Below are 22,081 nucleotides of genomic sequence, written 5' to 3'. Positions count from 1 at the left end.
TGTTGACCCACTGGAGAATGTGAAACAGATCAACCTAAACATATTCTTCCCATAAACAAAAAGGTATGTTTATACTGGAAAACTCCCCTACATCTTATGTGGAAACCTGGCAAGATTTAAAGAATGCTGTCTAATTTATTTTTCTTTGTTAAAATTTATCTTTATTGATGAAAGTATTATAGATCTCCCCCTTGATGTTTTCCCCATTGACCACTTCCTCCCAGCACCTGCTCCACTGAAGGCTTCCTTCCACTATTGTATGTGTCCATGGGCTATGCATACCCTATATAATCCTATATAATAAAAGCTTAATATGCTAAGTATCTAGTCATCTGTTCAACCAATCAAAGCACAATATGCTAATGATATGCTAAGGCCACTCAACTGTTCACTATGATGTGCACTAATCACCAGGAGTCAGACAGTATACCTGCCGACCAGTTGCTATGACATGCACTAATCATCAGGGGACAGATGCCCCAACTGGTAAATTAGCTTGCTTCTGGGGTCCTGCCGATCAGGACTGAGGAAGATGTGCTGGACATGCCCTGGAGCACTCCCATGGTCCCTCCTCTGCTGGCCAACTTCCTATGTCCCTCTCCAGACCTGATTGTACAGCAAAGTGCCTTCTCTCAATCTGGGACCCCTTGGGGGATGTTGGAGAGCCCACTGTCTTGATATTAGGACAGCAGATACCCTGGATTAAGGTAGATTCCTAGAAAAAGGTTACAACTGTCTAAGCCAAATCCAAGTCACCCACACTCCCTGACCCTAAGCCAGAAGGCTGTGTGGATATCACTGCTGAATCAAGGAAATCTCCAACCAGAAATAGTAAGGATGTCCTTATAGTTTAATATAGGGCTCGAGCAGACATTTTAGAAGTTTGATAGAGGCATTGGGAACTGAAAATAAATCTGCTTTGCTCACTGGCTACAAGCCACCCTCCACCACCACATTCACCTCCTATAACCCATCTTAGATGCTCTAAGACCGTGATCGGCAAACTCATTAGTCAACAGAGCTGCAAACCATGGCTCGCGAGCCGCATGTGGTTCGTGAGCTGCAGTTTGCCGACCACTGCTCTAAGAAAGATGTGATAAGGTATTAAGACTAAGGTCTCTTTGACTCCAAAGAGCACTGAAGTTGCGTACATGCATGCAAGAATGCAGGGATTTTTTTTTTTACCTTGGAAACTAACAACTGAAGGTAAGCTACTGCAGAAACAAAGTAGACTACACAGGGAATGATTCCAGTGAACGGTGTGTGATTGATTATGCATCTGTATGCCTAGTACAAGCAATGACTTAGCCCATTTCCCATCCTGGCCACATTGAGTCTGAGTACAAGTTGTAGGAAGGCATGGACTCAAATCTGCTGAAAATCAGGCATCATCAGCTGGGGAGACACTCAAGGGAAAAAAAGCAGCAAGTTGTCACAGAGAGTTGAAGCAGGCAGCAAGCCTGTGAACGGAGGTGAAACACAAATATAAGCAACAATTCTCAGAACTCACCAGGGCAGAGGTGAAAAATCGGGGAGAGACTAAAAGAGCAGGAATAAAGCATCCAGCAGTATATAGAGGTGACGTGTCATAGTACCGCTGCAATAAAAGAATTCCTACAAAGCTAGGAAAAGTGATTCTTCGGAGCCTTCAAAACTTATCTCTAGCTTTGTTGTTTTCTCTCTCCCCATTCCAAATTCCAAAGCACTAGGATACCTATGCCTCCTGTACTCTGGTTTCTACGCCCTTTCCAGGATGGAGACTCCTTGTGTGCATTTGTCTAGTGTCAAGGCTTAGCTGATTGTTCATGGCCTTTTCTCTGTCCTCTGTTCCTCGCATTTAAGCCATGTTTTTTTTTCATGAACTTGGCATGTCACTCTCCACAGGAAGGTACAAATAGGCTCCTCTATGACCACCTCTTACTTGTCCCACAGGGACAGTTATTTCCTCTTGCTGTCCCTCCCCTCAGGTAGAATTTTCAAATTTGAAGATCAGAAGAAAGATGTGACAGCCCAAATAGAACATTGAGAGAACATTTGACTCAGTCAATTTTACTTTATGGGCCTTTTGTGAGGACAGTTAGCCTTGTGTAGACCAATGTGTAGGGCCAAAATGTAAGTACTGTTGGAATCCTAAGGAAACCATATAGGATAATGTATAATATTACATTCTAGAAGGAAAAAAATAGATAATGTTAATTTCATTTCAAAACTCCAATCATGGATATAAAAATTCTAAATTCACTTATCCCATGAACAATTACTGAATTATGCATTTGTAGAGCATTTGTTTCTATGGGATCTAAGTAATAAATGTAATCTACAGATACGCAAATGCACAGTTTTGTATTCAAAACATTTTAAATATATACATTTTTTTCCATTTAGGTAATAGTCCCAAACCCAGCCAGATATAAAAGAGTATTTTGATGGAGGGTCTGTTTGGTGCAGAGAAATGGTGCTATTTTTCCTCCTGTTCAAAATAAAATGTGCTTTTTCTTTCATTTAATTCGCAGGGTGCTTCATTATCAATGAACATTCTTTATTCACCAGTGCTTTAATATATCAATTTCTGTGTTTATTTATTGGGAAAATATTCTTCATCCAGATACATTTAATTTGCCCATAGCCAACTTGAGAAAAAAGTCTGCTTATAAGTCAATGAACTTCATTTAATTTATAGAAACCCTACTTAGTTTAATGTGATAGACAGTTAGTGATAAGGAACAAAGTCCTGCTCATGGTCAGCTAGTTTGGACATGTCTGCAATGAATTTCAGAAATGAGCATGCAACAAGCCCTTCAGGTTGCCTCTGTACTATGATAGAGATACATAACTTGGATGCAATTTCTCTTATAAATCCCCGAGAAACTAAGAGGGCTGCTATGTACAATAGATTGGCTTCTAAAAGAGAAGAGATTGTAAGACCCATAGCATTCACTAAGGTTCATTTTTAAATGCTTCACCCAAGCAACTCTTTTTTTCTTACCAGGCCATTTGCAACAACATTATTAGGAGACTAGCAGAAAAACAGGCCAGTAATGACTTCACAATTTAATTAATTAATTAATTAATTAATTAGTACTCTCCCTCCCAAAAGAAATGAACTGAAATATACAAAGAGACTTTGAAGACCAAGAGAGGAATATCCCTCTATTGAAATTCAGTCTCATACATTTGCCTACAATTAATTGAATAGCACCTAAGGCACATTTTTTCTAAAACCTTAAGTGAATGCTAACAGCACTGAAGCATAATCCTAATTCAAAATGCTTTATCAAAAAGTTTGAGGGGAAAAAAATTTGAGAATTGGCTTAGCGAGCATGGCTCAGTGGTTGAGCATTGACCTATGAACCAGGAGGTCCCAGTTTGATTACTAATAAGGGCACATGACCAGGTTGAGGGCTCAATCCTCAGTATGGGGCATGCAGGACGCAGCCTATCAATGATTCTTTCTCATAATTGATGTTTGTACCTCTCTTTCCCTCTCCCTTCCTCTCTGAAATCAATTGAAATATATATTTTTTTAAATTGAGAGTCAATTTTTTCTTAGATTCAAATTGCTTTAAAAAGAAAGATGAATATACTGAGAGGATTGAGTGGGGGCATAATTGATACTAGAGATTTCAAACAACACTAATTTAATTTTACCAAAATCTTCAACTGGTTTCCTTTGTTCCTATGTGGGTAACTGCTTGTCCTGGACAGAGGCAGGGTACACTACCATACTGTACAATAACAAATTTGATGCGTAAGGCAAAGTTGCTAAGAGATAGATCTTAAATGTTTCCACCACTCACAAAAAGTGACAGTCATGTGACCTGATAGAAGTGTTAGCTAACACTGAGGTGGCAATCATATTACAACATATAAATGTGTCATTTTCATTCCCTGCCAAAACACTCCCATGGCTACCCATTGCAGTGGAAACTAACTCACGATCCATTCTTTATTCTACCAGGTCTTCCTTGATTTCCACCATTTTTCCTTTACTACACATCTGCATTTTTCCTCTCCTCATCACTACAGGCTTCCCCTTATCCTACCACTCACAGCAGGAATTGGGGTAAACACTATGGGCCATTTAACTTCTGAAGGCTGCCGTAAGGCCTGACTGTGAAAACACCAGGTCCTTCCACATTAGAATAATATGTGGCTTCTCCTTGCTGTGTCCCTTAACCCTAATGTCATACACACACACACACACACACACACACACACACACACACACCACACACCTGAATCTCTCTGTTCTCCCTTTTTACTTGGAATGGACTTCGCCTCACAACAAACCTAGGAAAAGTAGAAACACTTACCATTAACTGTGATTCGCAGCATCTAGAAGAGGAACCAGCATATACCAGTAGCCAATGCATCATAGAATATGTATTTCCAAAATGGACTAATATAAAAGCCATTTATTCAGGAACATATTGTAAAATGCATGAGACTTTTAGAAGCAGCAGGCCTATAAGGAAACAAAATTTCAAGTTCTAGTTAAGCATTGTATTTGCTATGTGGCCTTGAACTTCTTTGAACACTTATATTTACATTGAGATAACTAATACCTTCCTAGCAGACTGATAAAGGAGATAAATTTTAAGTGCTTTAAGTATCTGAAAATGCATCTGAGATTCTATTAAGCACCATACACATAGATTATAATGCTTATTTTATTTTATTATAATGCTATAATATTTATTTTTAACTTTTATATTATTTAAAAATAAGATTAGAACTAACTTTACAAAAGGGGTTGAACTTTCTAAAATATTTCTGCATTGCTTATTATTTACAGAGACCACAAAAATATTGGGTGGTATATTTTTTGCTTGCTTTAGTATTAATTGAAATTCTCAAAAAATTTTAAAATGGTTACACTCATCATTCTGCCTGCAGGACTTATGCATCATAATCAGCTCTACCTTTTCTATATCCTGACATATGGTAAATATAATATTATTTTTCCAAAATAGCCTTATACAAAATATATCAAAGAAAGACTAGAAACATTGCAGTCTTCTTCTTCAATTAAAAGTACTAATTTTTTTTGTAAAACTATATATAAATATTCATGAAATTCCTAAGCACAAACTTACATTCCATTTATTTTTATGAGTAACAGTTTAGTAAAAGTATTGCACATGTACAACTTTGACTATATAAAAGCAGATGATTTCTACAAAATGTCATTCAAACGAACAATTCTGAAACTCATTTCATAAAAAGCACTCTCTATCATTTAGATGAATCTTTACACAATTTAAAATAAGTTTGCCCATGCCAAACATTTAGGGTCAAGAGCTTAAAACAAAATCGAATGAAATAGAGTCAAGTCTTCTTCCATTTCTCATTTCTGTGTTTTTTTCTTTATCAAGAGTAATAAAATATTTTTTAACAATACTCACTAGCAATAATTGACTAAGCCAAACTGAGAGAAAAATAAGAATTAAGAACAATGACACAGAAAAATAAGAAACTTCATTTTCTCTTACAAAAGGTTAATTACAATGTGCATAAATCAGCTAAAACCATTCAACTCCGTTTAATAATTGGTTTCAGAGGTCAATTCAGCAGCCATTTAAAAAATTGGTTTTGATTGATATAGGAACTTGTTCATATATACAAATAATCTATAAAATAGAATATGTAAATTTGTATTAAATATTAATGAAAGTTGAAAAATACAATATTTGCTGTCATTATCTTTATATTTTGTTACAAATTCCTTTTTTCTTAGTCATCTTTAAGTGATCAATGTCCCTTGTGCTATCTTAATTACACTTCCCTCTACCACTTGTACCCAACAAAAGCTTGTCTTAAACAAACATCCAAAAGCACAGGTTTTTTTTCCTACATATTTATACAATTTTGCCTTAAGCAATAAGTATGTTCATGCATATGGGTGAGTATACGTGTGTAAATTATATTTCATTTACTATTCATAGAGAAAAGCCTATGCTAAAATCTGTGGTAGTTGTTGGATACGATACATTACTACCTTTAAAGGCATAAAACTAACAAGATCCTCCCCTCGTTGAAAACATAGTCATATGTAATATATAATTCATAATAAGAATCCTAAACTACAATTGTCAAAATTCTGCAGGATGCAGTATCCCTCTTTCCTCAGCATCTCTGCGCTGTAGTTCCCTAGACCTATTTATATTTCTTCCTTGTTCCTATCCAATTCCTTGATTCTTATTCTTCATTCAAAACTAGGCATCTTCTCAGGGGATTATCCATGATTCCAGAGGCAATAGAGAACCATAAAACTATGTTATTCTTTATCATTTTATAATTATATACTTACCTTTCTGACCAATATTCTAAGGAATAATTGGTGAAATATTATAAACTTTTTCAAGAATTATGATCGCTAGCAATTAATAAATGACTGTAAGCATAAGGGTTTAAACGCACCATCTCATTTTTGTTAATTCTCACTGGAGGATTTTTTTTCCCCTCATTGATTTTTAGAGAAGGTGGTAGAGAGGGAGGAAAGGAAGAAAAACATCAATGTGAGAGAGATACATGGATTGGTGGCCTCCCACATGCTCCCTGGTTCCAGGGAGCGTACAACCCAGGTACATGCCCTTGACTGGGAATCGAACCAGCAGCCATTTGGTCCACGGGTCAATGCTCTAACCAATGAGTAAAACCAGCCAGGACAAATACATCACCTGTTTTAAAGCTCATAGTGACACACTATGAACTGCAGAGCTAGTTTGTCTCTGAAGGACTGAGGCATTCTGAATACGAGGGACTTCACCCTCATTGGGCTTAGTTTGGTGGAGCTGGTTTATATTAATAAAGGGATATGAAAGCTGATATGTATTAGACTTACACACAAAAAATCAAATAATGCTTTTTGGAGACGTATAACTAGAAGAGCAAGGAGGGGCATGGTTTAATAATAAATCTAAATGTATTTTAACTCCTTAGGAATAAAAACTGACACCATAATCTAAATTAAAGTGGGGGGAAAAATGGGTGGTTTTTTGTTGTTTTTTGTTTAACAGACATTTATTCCTTTAGCTGAACAACCTCTACAGACCAAATAGATGGTTTCAGATTTGAGTGGAAAGAAATTTAGGTCTTAAGATTTTTTTATGAGTTTGCTACATGTTTTCTGGAAATCATTTCACCAAGCTTTCTAAGACCCATGAAGAAAATAAGAAAAATTGGTTAAAAAAGGAAACCAGCAATTAAGATTTTAGAACAAAACTACCTATTAAGTCAGAAAGCCTACATATGGAATTGGAGCCAATTCCTCTTCTATTTTTCCTACACACTCAGATCCACCCTGGGAAACAGAAGCCTAGTCTACTGTAAAAAAATAGACATTAGGAACCTGCTAACCACCTTAAGCAAAGAAATATGGTTGACTTTATTTAAAAGTACTTTGCTTACTCCATTTAGTCTTATAAGTCATTTTGGGTCAACCAAGAATATATATCCATTATTCCTGTAATATTCCTGAGAATAGTCATGAATTGGTGTCAATTCAAGTTTATTGTTTCCAGTCTAACCTTGGGCAACGTCTACAGTTATTTTTCTCATCCCTGCTCAAACTACCCTCAAAATCCTTACCATTCCACAAACTTTCCAGTCCTTTAATTATGCCCCCCTTGATGTTAAAGCATACCACCACCTTATGTTTGCCTGTTGTCTTACAGGAAAATGTGTTTTGAAACCAAGAAAAACTAATGTTCTGATAGTGCTATCTCCAGATATTGGATTAAAATTTTATATCTAGTTTTGGAAGTTATAAAATATATGGTAAAATTGCCTTCATGTCACTATCTAAATTAAAATGGAATGAAATTAGAAATTTGGAGCAAAAATGGTCTATAAATCTCAGTTTAACTGAAAATGAACTCATTTAAAAGCTCACTAACAGCCCCTTATAGCTAACTCTTTGTTCTAGAATGTGTTGTTATTATATCATGGAACATTGGGTTTTACCACCTCAAGACTGAAGCACTTTTTCATATCTGCCCTCTTTAAGAGACATCAATTCTGCAAGAGACAAAACAAAATAGTAAATCAATATAAACAAACAAATAAAAATTATAATGTTTCCCCCATAGCTCTCATACATTTTGAGAATAAATTATCAAGGAGGAATGCTGTAGATCTACATAAAATATTCAAAGTTGATGTAAATATTTACCTGGGACGTAGAACTATTGTAAATATATGTAAGTAAAAAGCATATCATCCAATATTTAGAACTACATGTATTGTTCAAATACCATAAAATACATTCTATATATATTTTTTCAAATTAGCATGATATTCAAACAATGGAAATGAGAAATGACTATATAAAAGCAGATGATTTCTATAAAATATCATTCAATGAAGAATTCTTAAACTCATTTTATAAAAAGCACTATCACAACTGAGTTGTCCATTCCCAGATATACTGCATTGACTCTCCTGAGCTCAAAAAGAATATCATACATTTTATGTGTATCTTGTTCTATAATCTCTCACTGGCTGCCTCAGCTATCTCGTGTGTGTGTGTGTGTGTGTGTGTGTGTGTGTGTGTGTGTTTATTTCTAGGAAAAAGGCCAAAAGAATAAGTCATAGTCCACCTACATTTCTGTACTCCCACGGTTGGCCTATCAGAGGAATGTACACACTCTATTTTATGAAAACACAATAATCTTATCTTCTGAAATAAATAGAAATAGGAATGCCAACTTGAAGCACAAGTACAGCGACCCCAGGAAACATTTTTCTGTTTACTCCAAACTGTGAAAGAGCTACTGTAAATGCAAAGTATCTATATCTATATCTATATCTATATCTATATCTATATCTATATCTATATCTATATCTATATCTATATCATCTATATATAAAAGGCTAATATGCTGCTGCCCTCGCTGGTTTGGCTCAGTGGCTAAAGTGTTGGCCTGTGGACCAAAGGGTCCTGGGTTCAATTCTGGTCAAGGTCACATAATTTGGTTTTAGGCTTCTCCCTGGCCCAGGCCCTGGTCAGCACGTGTGCAGAAAGCAACATATCAATGTTTCTCTCACACTGGTGTTTCTCTCTGTCTTTCCCTCTCTCTTCCACTCTCTCTCAAAATCAATGGGAAAATATCCTCGGATGAGGATTAAAAAAAAAAAAAAAGGCTAATATGCTAAGTGTCCCTCCAACCATCCAACTGGTCACTCTGACACACACTGACCACCAGAGGGCAGACACTCAATGTAGGAGCTGCTATGACATGCACTGGCCATTTACAAAGACCTGGAACCAATAAAGCAACACTCTGCTTCCCCCAAGTGGGACACAAGCCCTGCCACCACCCCAGTGCAGCCAAGACCCCATGGCACAAAATGTAGCCCACAGCCCATCCCCGCCTGGAAATGCTCACAGTGGGCATCAGGTAATGATGTCACATACCAATGCTGTCTGGTTTCCTCTTTCTAGTGATTAGCCTCCTTGCAGTTTCTTCAGCCCAGGAACATGACTTGCTTTATAGCCAGGTGCAAACATTTTACACTTTACCCAAATGTCTGAAGCGTTTCCCTGTGCCTCATCTCATTTGATCCTCACAGAAGTCCTGACATAGATAAAGAGGAGAGGTAGAATCCTATTTTATTTTCGTTAGCCAGAAAACAGAGATTTAGAAAGTTTAGAAACTTGACCTGACTAAAAAGAAATAAGAAATGGTGGACCTTGAAAATGACTTCAGGTTGTCTCACTGCACAGAATATAGTTAAACACTGCTGCAGTTAAAATTTTACCCTTTGTTCTCCATGTGTGATCTACAATAATAATCTGCTTCATGTTGATATTTATGGCTATGTTGCTAACAATTACCTGAAATAAAAATTGGGGTACTTCATTAGGCTGGAAAAAGTTTAGATAAATCAAAAAGTTTAGGTAAATCAAATAATTAAGCATGTTTATTCTATATGTGTAAAAGGCTAAGTTGACTCACCCATGCACAATACCACTCACAGCTGGTGAGCACAGCAGTGGTGGCAGGAGCCTCTCCCACCTCTGTGGCAGCACTAAGGATCTCTGACTGATGGCTCCCAGGCTGTGGGAGAGTGCAGGCTGGGCTGAGGAACACCCCCACCCCTGAGTGCATGAATTTTGTGCATCAGGCTTCTAGTTTATGATAAAATTACTTATAAATTAGCAATAAAAGAAAAGTTCTTTATCATCATATGCTTAGAAAGATTTATTAATAAAAATTCTACATTAAACATAATAAAAATTTTAAGAGATGTTAGCGGTTCCTATTAAAGACAGAGACAGACATCAGAGCCCATTTTCTCAACTATTTGTCTTTTACTGAATCTTAATAAACACAATGCATAAAGGCAACAAATATAAGCATGCATATTGAAAGAGAGAAATAAATCCTCATTATTTTCAGACAATATGGTTTACAAGCTTGAAAAATCCCAAATTATAAAAGAAATAGAACTAAAAATGTTTAGTAAGATAACCAAATAAAGTATTAATTTGCAAGGGAAAAAAAAACTCCCCTTGCTATCTATCAGAAATAGCCTATTACAAGATGTTAATTAAAGTTATTTAATTAGCAATGACACCGCAATAAATACATATCTAGAAATACACGTGGTTAGTTATTCAAATATTATTTTAAAATACATTCTCAGCACCACCAGTTATTTTGAGTGACCAGGATAAAGACATACTAATCGCCACTAGTTATTTTGAGTGACCAGCATGCCACCCAGACAAGAATTTTTGCCCCAGTTAGAAGGGCTGCTAGCAGCCTTTAGCTGTCAGCTGCCTCGGTGACACAGAAACAATTTATCCGAAGTCATGCCCTTTATAGGGTGGCCCACATCCAATTACTGATAGTAGCAGTCTCAACCATTTTGGAGCAATATGGGACAACTATAATAGACTATTGTAACTCCAGAGTTCTTGATGCTCTTTGCCAGAGCTACTACGGAATCTGCATGAGAGCTAGATTTCTTTTCTGCCAAATCCTTTCTTTCCCCTCCTTTCCATGTATGCAGCACACACACACACACACACACACACACACACACAACTTAATAAATACAAATACCGTGAACACTAATCAACATCTCAGTGTATTCTTAGAGAATCCAGCCTACAAGAGTGGATGCCAAGAAATCAGGTAATAGGATGAATTATTGGAATTGGACCATGGTCTGCCTGGCTGTCAATAAGGACTCCGATTGTTCACATGGTGATTTCAGTTGGTCCTGGCAGGGGAAAAAATGTTCCAGTTGATGAAATACTAGGTCCTTGAGAGATTCTGGTGGAGTGGAGCCAATAATGATAAAAATTATGGATTAGATGGCTATTTTTAACCTTCGGTAACTGTTCTGAAACAGTGATTCAATGGCCTTACTATAAAGGCTTATTATCTATGTTTTAGAAAGGACCACCAAGTTAGACTGAGTCACTGCTTTAGGACACAATTAATAGTCAGTGTAACACCAGCTATGAAAGTTAAAGTAGCCTGAAGTGAGTCTCTCACCTCCTGTAGTCAGAGAGCAGATAAAGCAGATGACAGGCTCAGAATTTATTCTCATTGTAGCCAAGGAAGCTACACTCTCAGTCAAGGCAATTCTGATATTACATCTCAATCTAGTTTGAGAGTGGGAATCATCTGGGTTGATGCCCCTGAAAATATTGGATCCATAGATTCCCTCTAATTCTGAATATATATAGTGTGTATATATATATATATAATTCACAGTGATGAGGATTTACCCTAGGAATATAAATATGACTTAATGTTGAAAAGATCAGAAATACAATGAATGATACATGATATTGGCTATTAGGACTTAAAGTGAAAGTAACAGCCCAATTCTGATTCTGGTGTGTAAAAATTCAAATTGTTGAACAATCAGGAATTCCCATCTCCCCTTGCTTGGAGGCCTACATATCTAAATATTGTCTGAATTGGTAGGAATAAATTTATTTGTTTCAAGTCTTCATTAATGATAGGTAAAGAAAGCAGGCAGTGATTTATTTTTAAAAAGCTATGGTGAAGAAAATGGTCATTACAATTATAGTAGTGTATTAGTCTATAAATATTTTTTTCATAATCACAATATTCTTGTTTTCCACCTGAAAAATCCATCAGATCAAATTGTGCAGGTTCAGATATGTGCCCAACATAATCTTTTTAATATGTTAACCGAATTATTTAGAGTAAAGTAGAACTATTCAAAAAAAACCAGTCATAAGTAGTCCATTTTGAAAGAACACAAAGTCAGCTCTTAGAACTTGAAACCAAAAAGACACCAAGAGAATTACTGAAAACATAGGTCAGACAACTCTTACCCTCAGAACAAATTGGTCTTGTCAAGGAACTGTGAAGGCTTCAACTATTTCCCATACTACCATGCTAACAAATTAACCTGCCACCACTTTATAGACACTGGCAGGACGCAAGAGAGTTTATTGCTCACAACAATAGCAGTAGCAAAGCAACATCATGGCGAGGACTCTCTGAGCCCCAATTTCTAGATGAAGAAGGACAGATGCTGCTGGCCCTCTCGTTATGGGGGAATCACACTGGCAATAGGAAGTGGTGATGTTATAAGGGAGAGCTGCTAGCAAACTCTTTCAATCTCTATGGAGAGAGGCAGACACGTGCTTACTCTGGAAGGTGAGCAAATCTTCTTTAGAGGGAGACATGGTCTTTAACATCAAAGGTTTCCAAGCTATACCAACATTATTGAGACATTATCCAGCAGAAAATTAGCAACACCTTTAAAATGGTTTTATGTTATAAAATTTAAAGATTTATTATGGAAACCATTCAATCTGAAATGTTATTTATTGGAAATCCTTGATGACTATCATATTATAACTTCATAATGTACACCTGAGAACGTAGTTAAATAAATACTCACATTCCCCTTGTTGAGAAATAATTTTTACATGGCTATGAATCTCATAAAAAGCTCTACTGAAGACCTTCCAGCATGACTCAGTGGTTTAATGTTGACTTGTGAACCAGGGGGTCACAGTTCAATTCCCAGTTAAGACACATGCCCTGGTTGCAGGCTCGATCCCTAGTGTGGGGTGTGCAGAAGCAGCTGATCAACGATTCTAATCATTGATGTTTCTATCTTTCTCTTCACCTTCCTTCCTTTCTAAAGACAGTAAATAAAAAATAAAAAGCTCAACTGAATAAGTTTAAATTCACATCAATGATTTCCAGAGAGTTAGTAGGTGGGGTATAGAGAGAAAAAAAAAGTGTACTTGGCTAAATAATTGGAATATATTTTAATACCTTAAACATCTTCATTTTTAAAGTGTAATTACTTTAATTATTGTTACAGTCTATATCTCAGTATCTAAGTATCTTTAAATATGTTTCTGTTACATAAAAATTCTAATAACACACTAAAATGGTCCTGTGGATTTTTGTTCAAAACACAAAGAATCAAAACAAATAAGCTGTAGCCACTCTATCATTACTTTGCAAAGAAATATCATTTTCAGAAAGCTGAAGCAAGTAGGGTTAATAAATAGAGTGTTTAATAAAAACATATTGGTTAAATGTTTTTTAAGGAAAAATTAAAGAAAGAAAACCAAGGACGGGACGTTTTTTGTTAATGTTTCCCTCCCTCACCACTCCTCTGGAATGATAGAAGCAATGGACACAGACTTCCTATTGAGCAAATTATTAATAACTATAGTAGCTCACATTTGCTTAAATTTCAAATCCATGTTCACAGAACTCAAGTAGAAGCTAGATGACTATTTGGTATTGGAGGTGGAGGAAATGAAAATGTTGGGTAAATGATCCTTTCACGTCTAGATTAAAGGAAGCTCTGATCCAAAACCTTCCTTGGCCCCAGCCTCAGCAAGGTGATTTCTTGAGTCTGAATTCTCTTTCTGTTACTTTCATTCTCTAGGAGCCACTGTTTCCAAGTTATCGGCACATGTTGAGGGAGCTGATTTGGTTGGAGAAAAGATGAATATCATAATTTCACCTTTTAGTTCAAAGTGATATAAATGTAAACCCTGTTAGGATTGAAATCACACAATCAATATGAAAGAAGTAGTGGCTATTTCATCAAATATTCAGAGGTTAAATCATGAGACATTCCTACACAAGCAAACCTTATTTAAAACACTTTAATCTACTGAGAACACTTGTCATTGAAATGTTATAAAGGTCACAAACCAAAATGTTTAAAAGAAGCAGTAACCTAGGCTTGAGGTGGTGAGGCCTGAGGCAGGATCAAGCATCCCCTGAGAGCTGCCTCCTCAACTTTGCACTGGGGAGAATTTTCTAGATGAAAATTTTAAAGTTGATGATCAGAAGCCTAGCTTTACCTTCATTCGGGAAGAATTGGATACCTCCTAGGATCCTACAACCACTACACCCAGGGACCAGCTGCGAATCCATAAACCCAGGGTCTCAAGCAGCTGGAATACACAGACTCAGAGGAGCTCTCCACCTTGTCATGGAAAGGTCAAATTTCACCCAGAAGAAGGTAAGATCTGTGATCCAGGCTGAAGGGAGAAAAGTGAGTAGTGCGATCTAGAGGTTCAGAAGAAGACTGCGCCCCGCAAAACCTGCGGACATTGGGGCCTGCATAGTCCATGAATGTGAAAGGGGGTACACAGGGCTGCTGACAGAAGGGATCTCTAAAAATCAATCCATAGCTGGGATGGGCACAAAAAAGCAGCCTAAAGCTTTACCAGTAAACCAGCTTCACTGTGACAGGGGAAAAAAGATGTGCACAGAGAAATGAGCAGAGTTGCATGCAGTGTCTGGGTGAAAAAGTAGTGATTTAGTGCACTTACTCTGGCTCTTTAAGTCCTTGTTGTTGTTTTTTATTACTAAGCCCAGTGCATAGGATCACCCAATTAAAAACACTCTCAGAGACTTCAGGGGAAAGTTGTTTCTGTGGAACCTGGGGATCAAAGCGAAAAAGAAAAAGAAAAGAAGCAGTTACCTAAAATCCACTAATATTTTGTAGACATTTTTTTCTGACCCATTTTTTATTAATAGTCACTGCTCCATATGCACTCTCTTTCCTACTGCAATCAAATTAAATTAAAAGATAATCAATGATCTATTTTCTGAATATATTGTTCTCTTTTTTAATTTCTCACCCAGCTCAGTCCCTTTATAATATTTGAGATTATGTGCTATCATTATTTCTTTTAAGATCTTACATCTTTTGCTTTATTTTATTTTATTATTTTTTTTAATCTCTGAGATAGAATCAGTCTATTTGCTACAACCTCCAAATTCAGCTCATGAAATTCCCTGGTGTGTAGACTATGAGCTAGTTATACAAAGTCTCATTGTCTCCGTGCCTCTCCTTAATAAATCAGGACCTTTGTAAAAGTTGGTGATTTCCCTCAAATATATTCTTCCCTCCTTCCCATCTCTATACACATTTAAAGCACATATTAACCAGTAAAATTCCTGGTCATCCTTCAAGATCTAAGTGATAATTTTTCATATCTATGATGTCTTCCAATCTGAATGTGGACAGAATTCTAGCACAGATACTTATTCCCAAGACACAGGAAAGTCCCCAGAAAATAAGAGACATCCAATTATAAAATGGATCAAACAAGGGCTTTAGGTTCAGAAGCCCTATATTTAAATCTTAGTTCTCTCATACATTTGAAATTAAATGAATAAATCCTTGCCTGGAAACCTTTGCTGCTTCATAACAAACAAAACCGGTAAGTTTCCTGTAAGAGTTATGCAATATAATAAAAGGCTAATGTGCAAATTGATCAAATGTCAGAAGGACTGGTTACTACGAAGCTCACTGACCACCATGAGGCAGATGCTCAATGCATACTCTCTTCCACCTCCGTGGCAGTGCCAAGCATGTCCCCTGGGAGCGGGCCTAAGCTGTCAGTTGAACATACTCCAAGGGCTCCTGGACTATGAGAAGGCACAGGCCTGGCTGACGGACTTTCTCCCGAGTGCATGAATTTCATGCACCAGGCCTCCAGTATAAGATAATGCAGGAAAATTGCTGCTACTGCCAACACTATTGTTTCTCTGTTCTTCCACCTCCTTTTAATAATAATCAATAGTTGCATAAATGAAAATCTTACAATGTGCTTTTTTTTGTGTGAAGCTATGTTATGAATCAAGATAATTGCTTTTCTGCCTAGAGAGATGCATGGGTATAATGCATTCTCTGAAAGCTATTTTGGGATTCTTTTTTTCTCCTGTTGGAAGAAGTTATGGAGAGGATGTGACTAAGGGTTAATTCAGAAGCTTGACCCAGGTCTGGGAGGAGCCCCACACTCTCCCCTGTCCTTGGAATGTATCCTCTGCCCAGTGCTACCACAGTGGGAGGCAGTTTCAAGGACAAGACCTTGAGAGAGTAAGGAGTTTTTGAGACCATCTGGATGGTCCATGTGACTGGACCCCGTGAAGGCCTTTAGCTAAACTTTAAGATTCTGTCAGATGGGCATAGAGATCTACTCACCTTGCATATGACCCAGACAAACCTCGTATGTACGTTCCCTTGCATATTAATCCTGACACCTACCAATATGGAGTGGCCTGCCCCTCTCTTGTTCTTTGTATGTGGGGGCCTATTTTAGACTTCACCCAGGAAATTCCTGAGTTTGCAAACTAACACTTCTGTGATGTCTTTAGTGGTGTAGCTGCTTCATGAATTCTTACCAAGTCAGACAGAGTGAAAACACTGTAGCTTTTCTTTAGAACAAATCAGTCTATGCTTTCTCTAGCACCTTATCTTCTGACCCACAATGAGATCTATCTGTGACAACATGACAATCGATACACTGTAATAACCAAAATAACCGGTGGCAGGAAGCAGAAGAATGTGGGTATTTGCTTACAGACTTGTCATCTACCTACTTTTCTTCATCTCTCTCCTCCCTCTTTGGGAGTAGAAAGCATTTGATAATTCCTAAAAAGACAATTAAATTGTTAACATTCAGGCATTTGTACCAGTCCTTCCTTACTCCAGCCACTCAGTAGGACATTTAAAGTTAGTGTGAACTTTTCTTCCACAGAGACTATTAGCCAGGCAAAAAGAAATTACACATTACAATAAATATAATTTAGTGTAGAGGGGAAGATGAGTACATACTATTGATCACAAATGTTGGCTAACACTACATAAGTGGGAAGATAGGATATTGGGAAATGTACGCTTCTTTAAAGGATCTAACTGGAAAAGCATAAGATTCAAACGAGAGTAGGGTGAGGACAAAAGAATAAGAAGGGATTATTAGGCAAGCTAAGGAAGAACACAGGAGTCAGCATGTGATTGAAGGAAGAAGGAGAACCCAACAATTCAACAATCTGCTGCCTTTCAGAACAACCACATCTTATTTGTTTGAAATAATGAGCAGTCTTCTGCAATAATCATAGTCTTTATCAAGATCACCACTCTGTAATACTGCTTCTGCAGAACAATGTATTAATCTACCTAATGTCTTCTTACAAAAATGTTTTGCCCATAGACATATAAATATGCTAATGACCCAGATCAAGGCCATGCAAAAATTTGAGGGCACTGTAGCAATTTAAATAATTTTCTAGATAACTAATATTGAAAAAATAAAGTCCAGCCCTAGCTGGTTTAGCTCGATAGATAGTCAGCCAGTGAACTTAAGGGTCCCATATTCCATTCTGGTCAAGGGCACATGCCTGGGGTTGCGAGCTTGATTCCCAGTAGGGGGCATGCAGGAAGCAGTCAATCAATAATTCTCTCTCATCATTGATGTTTCTAGTTCTCTTTCTCTCTTTCCATTCTCTCTGAAATCAATAAAAATATATTTTTAAAAAATTATAATAAAGTCCAATGCTCTGCTTACTCCTCAGAGACTTGCTAAGAATATTTAATTTATCAACATCCAGGACACTAAGGCTAAAGTTGTGAGTACCAGAGATTTATGGGGAAAATAAATATTAGTATCTTGATGCATAATTAGGGCTGAGCAGTTGCCAGCATTTTTATCTATTGATGATGTTAAGCGGTTTTGCAAGGTTAATGCATGTTAATTTGGATGTCATTATTTCACTCCCTCTGCTTTTTCCTATCTGCTGCATAGAAAATTCCAAGCTATCAAGGCTCAGTGTGGGGCAAGGCCAGGATGACCTGCTAGTAATTGCTGGTTGACAATGTTGCACAACAGTTGGTCTGGAAGAAATCTGGCCTGGCTGATGAGGCATGGGAGCCTAGTGAAATGCTACAAGGTTATTGCAGAACATGAATCAGAATCGGTATACCAGAAGTCACCCCAGTGAGGGAACAGTGAGGTCATGTTTGCCCAAATGATATCAGCAAGGTTATAGAACCACTCACAGCATTCCTCCCAGGCAGATTCATTAGTGAAGACGACTTCGAAGCCACTTAGCAAAGACTACAAATCACTGGAGAAACCAATTAAACCATGATAAAGGAGGAAGCCGTGCTGATCAATGTGACCATATACTATAGATTGCAGAAGCCCCAAAGCATTCTCCCTTTAAGTGTATTCATATAATCTAAGGTTGAATTATGGCAGGGATTTAAAAAAAAAAAAAAAAAAGAAACATTATGAGGAAGTAGACAAAATTTTAAATAATTTAATATTTGGGATGGGTGGATATAGAAAATGCTACAAATGGGTCATCTGGGTGAGGAGAATATGAAAATGGCTTGAATTTTTGTTGCAACTTTAATTGATCGTGAGACATGAAGTAGAAGCTGCCATTTTTGCTGTTAGCAGCCTGGATATGGCCCTCATATGCCCTTCTACCCCAGGGGGCATGGGAAAGAGGCCTGGATGCCTATGAACACTTAGTGCTTTCTTCTATAATCATTGTCCAACTTCAGACTCTTCTCATGATCATGATTTACCCTAAAAGATGCCTGGTCATCATTCTCTCTTACACACAATACATACAACAATTTGCTAAGAAATATCAGAGGTTCTTTATTTTTGCTATAAGAAGAATTCTACATTTTATTGTAGATTTATTTTGAAATGTTTGCATGACTTTGATTCTCATTTGTAAAATGGTTTTATTAATGACAGTAGTAGAGTTTCTTAAACATACCTCCATCATATCCCCCACAACTCTTTATCTATGAAGTATCTTAATACTGTGTCCAAATTCAGTTTAAATACTAATTCGCCATAAAGTTTGCAAGAGCTTTTCTTTAGAAAGCGTCCAATTCTCTTCTAGAAAAACATGATTTTCAAGTTTGCAATATAGAAGGTTCTGATCCTTGAGATGATTTTTAAACTAATTTTATTTTTTTGGAAAGTACTATATATCATATCCTCTCTTTTAGAGATGAAAAAGGCAGATTAACTATTTAAACTTCTGAAATTTCTTGAATAAATCAAACAATGTAATCCAGGTATTTCTAAATGTATTTGATGGTAGAAGCTTTCCCCAATCCTCTAACATTTATTAACAATTCTTAAATTGTATTTCATATATTTCAGTTTAAGAAATGTTGTATTATAGAAAATACATAAAATTGAATAGTGCTTTATTTACATACTACTTTATGATATTCTTTGTTGCATTGAAATTGGCTAAGTTATCTTACCTTTTCTTGCATATATGAGTGCATTGAGTATTATCTTTTTTCTTTGATTTTACTGAGTCACATATAAAATCATTAAAATACATGTATTTTAGCTGCAGATTTTTAAAATCTTCTAATCCTATTTTAACATAAACGGGTTTAACCCATGCTCAAGCCCTGCCCCATCAGTCAAAATATATATTTTATGTTTTTTTCTTGGATATATTGGTGTTCAAGTACTTGCTTAGCGATATGATTCCACAATGATTTGGTCCTTAAACCACACGAAATCCCCTGAGATTTATTAACCTCTTATCCCTCAAGTGATGCACCATTGGCATATGGGAGCATGGTTTAAGATAATTTATATGTAGGCTAAGTAATTCAGAGAATGAAGCAATTATCTGTTATCTACGTTGATTAAATTCACCTTCAAGTTGCTCTCTTTTACAAATCATTGGATAAAGATATACAGGTAAAGGATGCATGGCTTTTTTTATCCATTCACCTACTGATGGGCACTTGGACTGTTTCCAGATGTTAGTTATTGTAAATAGTGCTTCTATGAACATAGGAGGTTCATTTATCATTTCTGATCAGTATTTCAGGCTTCTTAGGATATATTCCTAGAAGTGGGATCACTGGGTCAAATGGCAATTTCATTTTTAATTTTTTGAGAAACTCCACACTGTTTTCCGCAATGGTTGCATCAATGCATTCCTACCAACAGTGTACTAGAGTCCCGTTTTCTCCATATCTTCATCAGCACATATTGTTTGTTGATTTATTGATTGTAGTCATTCTGTCAGGCATGAGGTGGGGCATCATTGTCATTTTAATTTGTATCTCTCTAATGATTAGTGATGTTGAGCATTTTTTCATGTCTCTTGGTCATTTGTATGTCCTTTTTGGAGAAATGTTTATTTGGGTCTTTTGTCCTTTTTTTTTTATTATTGGATTTTTGTCTTCCTTTTGTTGAGTTGTATGTGAACTTTATTTATTTTGGAAATTGACTCCTTAGCATATGTATCATTGACAAACATGTTCTCCTATATGGTGGGTTCCCTTTTTATTTTGATGCTAGTTGCTTTTGTGTGCAAAAGCTATATAGATAGATAGATAGATAGATAGATAGATAGATAGATAGATAGATAGAGTCCCTATTGTTTACATTTTTCTTTGTTTCTCTTGCCTGAAGTATCAGTGAAAATTCTACTGTGTGAGATGTCTGAATAACTTGCTGCCTACTTTTTCTTCTAGAATCATTATGATTTCACAACTTACATTTAAGTCTTTTATTCATTTTGAGTTTATTCTTGTGTGTGGTGTAAGTTCATGGTCTAGTTGCTGTTGTACTTTTAAGTGAAGTCATTCAGCTTTAAAAGATATCTAGAAGCTGAGGTTTTAAATAAAACCACAATTGTTCATTGGAGAACAGTAAAATAAAACAATTTCCTCATCTCTATTGTAAAGATAATTATATGTAATATGAGATTAGATAAACTGAAGCATAATTATTGCAACCTTAGTGAAAGCCTTAGAAAGAAAATGTTGAAAATATACAAACTATTACTATTATGAAAGCTAGCTTGATCTCAAAGTCTCTACCTGAAATGCAGTTTATTCTTCTTGTTTTGTTTTCCTGGGTTCTACCTCAATACACAATTCCATTTAAATGGATTTATAGTATGTAACGTGAACAATTCAGAATTGTTTACTATGCTTTATTGATCTAAATAAAATACAAAAATCAATGATTTTCTTAACAAGCACCAGAGTTGTTGTACCAAGGAAAAGATTGCTTCAGCTTGGATTCCTTGCCAAGCCAAGTAATTAAAACGTTCAAAAAAAAAAATTGCTAAGAGTTTTCTATGGAACATAAATACTGATATTTTATGTCTTTGAAGAGGCTATCAAATATTAAGAGTTGGGCCAAAAGAAGAAATGTCATCTGGTGTCTCCATTTTGGTTTAAAAAGAAACCTGAGATTACATTTATCATTGAACAGTCCATAAATATTGGACTTCTAGAAAATTCGAGTTATGGGGACCATGAAGCATTTAGCATCCCCTGTGAATCAAGGCTGTTCTGCTCTAAGGAAAGAGCCTCTTGGCTCAAAATGTCTCCGTGATTTGGTACTGTTTCTTCCCACATTTTTCTTCCATCGAGCACCAGCCATCATCTGCCTAAACGTAGGGGTGTCGAACTCAATCAGAGAAGGGGCCAAAATCTAAAATCCAGCCTAAATTGCGGGCCGAATGGTTTACTGAACAGTCATAAACTGTCATTGTGATGGAAACGCAGCGGAGTGCAGTGATGACAAGGCGGTGCGGGCCACATTGCAAGGCCTGGCGGGACGGATTTGGCCCGCGAGCCTTGTGTTTGACACATGTGGCCTAAAGGATAAAAAAAAAGCAGGACGAGGAAACCTTCGGGTACAAACTCTAAAGCGAATGAGTGAACAAAATATCTACAACTTAAAATATTGTGCATTTGTTTTGGGTTTCTTCCTAAATACTGGCTGACATTATAAAACACT

The sequence above is a fragment of the Pipistrellus kuhlii genome, unplaced genomic scaffold (assembly GCF_014108245.1).
Source record: "Pipistrellus kuhlii isolate mPipKuh1 unplaced genomic scaffold, mPipKuh1.p scaffold_m20_p_2, whole genome shotgun sequence".
In the NCBI taxonomy this organism is placed as follows: domain Eukaryota; kingdom Metazoa; phylum Chordata; class Mammalia; order Chiroptera; family Vespertilionidae; genus Pipistrellus; species Pipistrellus kuhlii.
This window is presented reverse-complemented; position numbering follows the sequence as displayed.